The 8,779-nt window shown below is 36.8% G+C and overlaps 1 protein-coding gene across 2 annotated transcripts in view; it reads right to left on the reverse strand.

The window, feature by feature from the left end:
* LOC106873281 (spermidine/spermine N(1)-acetyltransferase-like protein 1) overlaps positions 1–8,779 on the reverse strand; it is a 178,378-nt gene that overhangs the window by 116,642 nt on the left and 52,957 nt on the right. The window lies entirely within an intron of this gene.

Here is an 8,779-nt window from a genome sequence, read left to right on the forward strand (position 1 = left end):
AATGATGATGATGATGATGATGATGATGATGATGATGATGATGATGATGATGACAATGACGATGGTGATATAAAGAGAAATTATTGATATAGTTTGATAAAAAGGTTTCATTGAACAATTAGAAATTCAGAGTTCTAGATAAAGCTTCTGATAACTCTGGGTAACATGATTTTTGTCCTTGGGCAGCAACTGTTATTTCTTGTTGGCTTTCCCCAAGAGGGATGAAAAATGGTTAATATTTCCTTTGCTTTTGTTACATTTATTCAAACCCCAAAGAATTCCTCTCAACACATGGCTATGATACTCCCCCACTACTCTTGCTCACAATCAGAGATGCACATATCATCAACCACCAAGAGACATGATCAACTGGTTAAAGTCAAACAACTGACAAGCAAATTGGTATTGAGCAGAATATTGTTATAACGATATTTCTGCTCCAGTAACTCAGCATTGAATCTGTCTGAAATGTAATGGAAAATAGGTCAGTTTCAAAACATTGATGTCCAGGTCACAAAAGCAAAGATTGAAGAGATTAGTAGTCATTTCCTTTGATTTCTAGACAGACGCATTTATGAAATAATACTTACTGACCACATAAATATTAATGACTTGTAGGGATGCAGTATTTCGTTATGCAACCATAATATACTATAAAGTATATTAAATGTTTTTATAAGTTGTCAATACTGTGTTCTACTGTGTTAGCAGTAGAATATCTGTAGAGACTTACTCACCGAAGACAAACAAAAAAAACAATGAATATAAATTTTGTTACTCAATGTAGTAAGAAGGAGATGGTGATTTATTGCATAGAGCACAAAGGTAATTATAGAGGGCTTAGATTGTGAGATCAGATTATGGAAGTTATATAAACAGTTATAGTTCAAATGATTAAGGAGAGGGTTAGCTTAGATGAGATGCAACTCAGCTTTGTGCCAGAAAGAAGTACTAGTGATGTCTTCTTCCTTATGAGACAACTGCAGGAGAAGCACTTAACTAGGTGTAAGCCACAGTACTTAACATTTGTTAATCTGGGGAAAACTTTTGACAGGTCCTTCATTCTGATATCTTGTGGTTACCAGGAAAGCTAGGGATCTATGAATGGCTTGTGAAGACCATAAAAGTAATACATAGAAGTGTTGTCAGTAAGGTGGGAGTTAACCATGAGTACAGTGATGAATGTAATATGGGTATGGATCCAGAAGGGTTCAGTGCTCAGTCCTCTTCTATTTATCATATTCCTTCTGACCATAACAGAGCAGTTTAAAGCTAACTGTCATTTGGAAACTCTTTTGTGATGACATTGCTCGTATAGCTAAATCTGTGCAAGAAGAAAGAAGACTGTTCTGGTATAGGCAAGGAGGCTTTTACATACCACTGGCACAGGTGCTTTTACATGTCACTGGCATGAGCACTTTTACATGTCATCGACACAAGTACTTTTACATGTCACCAGCATGGGTGCCCGTTACGTGACACTGGCAATGGCCATGACTATGATTTCACATGACTTGACGAGTCTTCTCAAGCACAGCATATCGCCAAAGGTCACAATCACTTGTCATCACCTCTATGAGACCTAACATTTGAAGATCATGCTCCACCACTTCATCCCATGTCTTCTTGGGTTCTACCTCTTCCACAGGTTTCCTCCACAGGTTTCCTCCACAGGTTCCTTCCACAGGTTACCTCCACAGTTAGAGATTGGCACAGATATCGTGGTCTATACACATCACATGATCATACCAGTGCAGTCTTCTCTCTTTCACACCACATCTGATACCTCTAATGCCCAAGTTTTTCCTTAAGATGCTAACATTTTGTCATACATGCACACTGACATTGCATTTCCAGCAAAGCATACTAGCTTCATTTCTTTCAAGCCTTCACATGTTCTTTGCAGTCATAGCCCAGGTTGAAAATCAAGGAAGGGTTAGTGACAGGAAGAGCATCCAGATGTAAAACAATGCCTCATTTTTTTAACTCATGTAACATGAAAAAACAGATGTAAAGTAAACACATTTATATATAAGGAGAACTTTTCCTTTAGATATTTTATATTAAAAACATAACTATGTTCCAATTTAATCATTAAAAAACTTCTTTTTGTATTTCTATATAAGATCCTTGTCATTTGTTGGAAATAATAAAATCCTGATTTCCATTTTATAGAGGCTTCCAGATCATCTCAGTATTCTCATCAGGATGTGAAGTGTTGCTGGCTTCTCTACTACCTCTTTATAGTGACAACTTGCATTTATACAGACCTTATCATCAGAATTTGTCTATTAGAATTATATGCTGTCTGTCATATGCTTATCCTGTTTGTGATATGTGTATGTTGTCTATGAGTAAAATATGTGTATTTTAGTCTTGTACTGTGATATTAGTGTTTCTTCTATGATTAATCACCTACTTTACTGGCAAAATCTGTATAATATGGATATATTATTTGTTAATATTTTTCTATTTAGCTTTGATTTATGGTATGTGATATAGTGTATTGCAATTGTTCCTTATAAATGCATTGTGTATCTATGCACAGCCAATGTAACAATTAGAATCATAGGTTTATAACTTCTACAGTTGAATTTATAATTTATATTGATTATTTGTAACTTGTTTTCAGGTTTACATGTCTGTTATTTGTTGTCGATAATGAGATTTATTATTTTGATGTTTTTGCAATACATTATTAAAAACAATAGATACACTAACAGCACAACAAATGCATAGCAAGAAAAAATGTCCACATAGCTACAAAATGGCAGCAACCAGATCACTACTTATGAGAACATTAAGATTCTCTTCCACAAAAGAAACACAAATAAAGAAGTCCATGGAATAAAACAAATACTAAATTAACAATGGATATTCAGACTAGTAGCGCAAACTAGACTCAGATATAAATGCTATTGAAGACAATTAACCATCTATCTTATACAGATATCCCTAAGCTGTACTCTATGGATTATACAAAAGTAATGCTGCTATAGACAGTAGAATAAATTTATTAGAAGAATTGGATTGAGATTCAGATGACAAAAATGTGCCAAGGCAACCTTGAATAAAGAAAAATTAATTATGGACACTAACAGATAAAGAAACAGAGATAGCGGAATTAGAATGTATACAGACATACAAATAATCAGGAATCAATGATCTAGATAAAGTACAACACACTCAAATGAAAGAAAAGGTCAGGTAGAAATATTATTGGATGCATTAGACTAATACTTTTTTCTAATTTTGGCAGGAATTTTGAGGGGAGGTGGGGGAAATCGATTTCACTGACCCCGTTGATCAACTGGTACTTATTTTATTGACCAAGAAAGGATAAAAGGCAAAGTCAACCTCAGCAAAATTTGAACTCAGAACGTAAGGCCAGAAGAAACGCTGCTGGCAAATGATGGTAAGAGTATGACTGATGTAATGACCTGTTCACTGAAAGGATGGTTTAATATTATTCCAATCATTTTAATTGTATCTGCTGAGTGGCTCTAGTTTAGTCTGTATCATCTCCAACGAAGATTACCCCCATTTAAGGACCAGTCTACATTTATCAGATGTGGGGCACATCTCTTATATTATTATTGGAACAATGAATTTGTTAATAACAGAATGTTAGAGTCCATTAGGATTAAGTAATTAAATGCTATCAACCACTTATCTTACCTGAAAATTCTTTGAAATGATACAAATTTAATAATTTGTCTGGATGGTAAATATTTGTACCCCGCAGTCACTTTGATGGCATGCACTGCTCTCTCACCCAATAACAACAATAATAATAATAATCATAATCATAATAATAATAATAATAATAATAATAATAATAATAATAATAGACATGAAGACAAATACATAGCTAAAACCCCATGGCTGATGAATATATATAACAGAGAAAATGTCACTGTTAGGCACCACACATAATTTTATGTATAGCACATTCAATACAGCAAAAAATAACAGCAAATCAAGCTATGGCATACACCCAAGGCACACAGAGCTGTGCTCAGTAGGGCAGTGAAAGCACGCAATAAAAGTAGCACTACTGAATGATGATGATGATGATTTCAGGTTTTGGAACAAGGCCAGCAATTTCAAGGGAGAGCGCAGCACACCATTGGTTGTAACAAGTGTTCCAGTTGATTCAATCAATGGAACAACCTGCTCATGAAACTAGCATAAAAGTGGCTGAGAATTCCACAGACACATGTACTCTTAACATAGTTCTCAGTGAGATTCAGCATGACACAGAATGTGATAAGGCTCAACTTATTTTTTACCAGCTGAGTGAACACTGGAGGAATGTGAAACAAAGTGTCTTGCTCAAGGAAACAATGCACTGCTGGCAATTGAACTGATGATCTTATGATCATGAGCTAAATACGCTAACCTTTAAGCTGTGCAGCTTCACAGGGGAGGGGGAGGGGACAAGTCAATTACATCAATCTCAGTAGTCAACTGTTGTCTATTTTATCAATCTTGAAAGGATGAAGAGCAAAGTTAACATCGGTGGAATTTGAACTCAGAACACAAAGATGGACAAAATGCTGGCATGCTAACAATTCTGCCAGCTCACCGCTTTACATAATAATAATAATAATAATAATAAAAACAAGAGCACTCAGAGAGTGCAAACCTCCATCAAGGCAACACCAATGTCCTCTCAATGATTAGCTGGAGATAATTTCTAAAATGAGAATATCTGAAATAAACTCGACTGCTCTCGCAAATGAGAATACTAAAAATGAACCCTACCACTTTCAAAAATTAAGTAAAACAAAAGCAGGAAAAATAATCCAGAATCCTTGTTCAGTGCTAGATCAATCCCAAAATCTAATCAGTTCATGCCAGTCGTGAGGCCAAACATCTCTGTAAAGTTTCATTCGAATCCATCCAGTGGTTCTTGAGATATCTTGTCCACGGATAAACAAACAAACTCGACTGTAAACAATACTTCTGCCTTCGCTGAGGTGGAGGTAATGATAATAATGCTTTGCTGAAATAATTCTAATCATTGTGAATACAGGCTAGCAAAGTCTCAGAACATTATAAGATCATGGCAATATGCTTCTATGAATGAACAAATAAACTAACTCTTTTACATCACCAGTTCTGATTGACTGGTAACATAAGCAGTATTTAATAGACATTAGGAAAGCAGCTGATGGATAGAGAATTGTGCATGTATTTCACACACATGGATGGCATCTGTTTAAAAATTCATGAGAATGCATATTGTCGCAGGTGTATTTGTTTTGCAGCAGCAGAAACAAATTCTGCTTCACCAAATCCTCTTTGTTTTCATCTATGATGTTATCAGCATGTATTTCTTTACAATATTGATATTCATATAGATTGAATAGTGATATAACCAATATGTCTTGCATACTCAATCATTTGTGTGTGTGTGTGTGTGCGTTTGTGTGTGTGCGTGTGTGTGTGTGTGTGTGTGTGTGTGTGTGTGTGTGTGTGTGTGTGTGTGTGTGTGTGTGTGTGTGTGTGTGTGTGTGTGTGTGTGTGTGTGTGCATGTGTGTGTGTGTGTGTGCATGTGTGTGCATGCATGTGTACGCCTGTGCGTGTTTGTTAGAGTATTCTATGAATGTCAAGCCTAGAGCAAAGTTCAGCAGGTAAGTTGAACACAATTTTATGCACTTGTTTTACTTTAGTATAAAAAAAACTGTAACCTTCCTACAAGAATATGTAGTGTAACTACAATGTGTGATTGAATGTCTTAGAACTTTGCTTTGTGATCATAAATTCCTGGGTTCAATCCCACATTGTGGCATCTTGAGCAAATGTCTTTTACCATTACTTCAGATCAATCAAAAGCTTTATGAGTAAAATTGGGTAGAGGGGAAACTGTGCAGAAGCCTATCAGACAGACTGTGCCCATAATTCAAAGATGCATCCATGTTACATCTGTATCACATTGGTTCATTATCCTTCTCGTCCTCATCATCATATAATGTCCATGTTCCATACTGGGTGGGTCAGTTTGACAAGATTCAATGAGTTCAAGGACTGCATTGTGCTAAAGTGTCTACTTTGGCATGGTTTCTATGACTTGATGCTCTTCCTAATGCCAACTAATTTACAGCATATACTGGGTACAGTTCTTTCTTTTTTTTGTGCCACTAACACAACTGAGATTGCCCATCAGCTGGCAATACTCTGAACCCCAAGGGAAGTAGGGTTGGCTTTATGTTAAGGGTGGGAACTAAAATATGAAAGAAGGGAGTAACAGAGCAGGTTCTTGTAGAAGAACTGCATGGTTGCTCACATCATGCTGCTGATTTAGCTTGAGAATTACATTAAGTGTACAAAAGTCTGTGGAATACTCAACTACATCATCATCGTCATCATCATCATTTAACGTCCGCTTTCCATGCTAGCATGGGTTGGACGATTTGACTGGAGACTGGTGAAACCAGATGGCTACACCAGGCTCCAATCTGATTTGGCAGAGTTTCTACAGCTGGATGCCCTTCCTAATGCCAACCACTCTGAGAGTGTAGTGGGTGCTTATACATGCCACCGGCACGCAGGCCAGTCAGGCGGTACTGGCAACGGCCACACTCAAAATGGTGTATTTTATGTGCCACCCGCACAGGAGCCAGTCCAGCGGCACTGGCAACGATCTCGCTCGAATGTCTTTACACATGCCATCCGGCACAAGTACATATTCAATAAATCAAAGAGCAGGCAATTCAAACATTTAAATTCTCATCATCATGACCAATAAAAGTCTATTTGTTTTATACAATGGACTCTCCCATCGAAGACAACATACGAGTGTTCAGTTTTTACCGAATGACCTGCAGAAATGATTTTTGTATTGTGATTAAACACATGTGCTGTACATTGGCTCACACTCTCCAGCAAATTGACGTTGCCTGAACAGGTACATGATGTACCACATGATGTACATGATGTACATGATGTACATGATGTACATGATGTACCACAGGTTAGGTGTCGAAGTGATCATAGAGCAACTTGAGATGAAGTGTTCTGCTCAAGAACACAACAGACCACTCAGTCTGAGAATTGAAACCATGATCTCACAATTGTAAGTGCAGCACCCTAACCACTAAGCCATGAACCCTCACACTAGGCTATGCACCCTCACATGTGCCCTGTTTTATATACAGTATCCAAATTCATAAAATTTTATGGCATATTTTATCACTGAGGAAGCTGGATGCACTTCCTAATGCCAGCCACTTTACAGAGTGGATTATATATAAACACTGTTATATTTGGGGATGGTCATTTTCTTTTTTTTTTTTTGCCAATAAACACACATATTATTTATTTGATCTTCACTTTAGCATTATCATCAGAGTTCTTTCCTCACACATTCTGTGACCTCTTCAGTGATTTCTGTTCCTCATGTCTCTACACCTCTCTAATCTTGTCCTGTCTATTCCATTTTGTCTTTCTCTGGTATGTAACCCTATTTGCGCATGTGTTTACTTCTGTACTTGTGTGTGTGTTTCTATGTATTAGTTATGTGTATGTGTGTCATGTGTGCGTATATGGGTTTGTATATTACATTGTTTGTACTCATGTCGTTATCTATTTATTTTTTTTTATTCTGTTCTTAGTCGGTGGATTGTGGGGTGTAATGGAGTGTGTGGTGGTGGTGGTGGTGGAGGTGGGGTTTATTACTCCATTCACGTTTTCTGATGAGGCTCGATCTATTTTCTGTTATGTGTGTGGTCTCTGTAATGTATTTGTGTGTCATGTCTGTTCTGTGTGCTGACAAGATCCTAACATCTATGTCATTTACTGAACACCCATGCTCTAGTTCAGCATGTTGGTATAGCACTGATGAGCTTTTCTCTTCTTTGAGTTCCCACCAGCGTTAAGCATTTCGCCCAGCGTGCTAACGATTCTGCCAGCTCACCGCAAACTTTTTACTATACAGTCACACTTGTTTGTATATCCATTACACATGTTATAGACATTGTTAATTAAATAATTGTTTGTGTGGAGAAGAATCATAGAGAGCAAGATCTTATTTCTTTTTGGAAAGGGGCTTTGTCTAAAATCTTAGAAATACCCTACCTTAAAGGTGCACAAATTTTCCAGTTTCATAAAATTTATTTAAACAGATCATTGCGGATTTCTTTGGATCATAGAAGTTCTCTTATTTTATAGAGGACAATATATTGTTTTATACTGAGAAGAATATCTCATTTTCCTTAGAAACATGGTTAGAGATGGATAAAAGCATAATTAAACAATCAAATGTATCTCTCATGTATCCTCAATAGGTACTTATTTTATCCACCCAAAAAGAATGAACAGCAAAGCTGACTTTGGCAGAATTGGAACTCAGGACATATACAAAGGGGTACTGAAAAGTTCTTGGATTTAAGGGTATCACGAAAGGCCTGGTTAGAGGCCCAACCTTCTGAATTCTTTTACAGGGTTTAGAAAAAACTGAAGGACTGCTGCAATATGTGTGTGAATCTGAGAGGGGAATATGCTGAATAAAATCATAATTAACTGATCCTCCTGTATTTTCTTTTACTCAAAGCCGAGAACTTTTCAGCAACCCCTCATAAAGACAGACAAAATGCTGCTAAGCATTTCACATGCTAATTATTGTGCCAGCTCACCACCCTATCTCGTTTATAATGACGATTGTAGTAATGCTACAATGGGAAACGGGAAGAATCCGTGCATTTGAGAGCCAATGATTGCTGTATATTGGTGTGCAGTTAGTGTATTGGGCTTCTTTGGATGTCTTTGTGCAAC

Source organism: Octopus bimaculoides, chromosome 9 (genome assembly GCF_001194135.2).
Source record: "Octopus bimaculoides isolate UCB-OBI-ISO-001 chromosome 9, ASM119413v2, whole genome shotgun sequence".
In the NCBI taxonomy this organism is placed as follows: domain Eukaryota; kingdom Metazoa; phylum Mollusca; class Cephalopoda; order Octopoda; family Octopodidae; genus Octopus; species Octopus bimaculoides.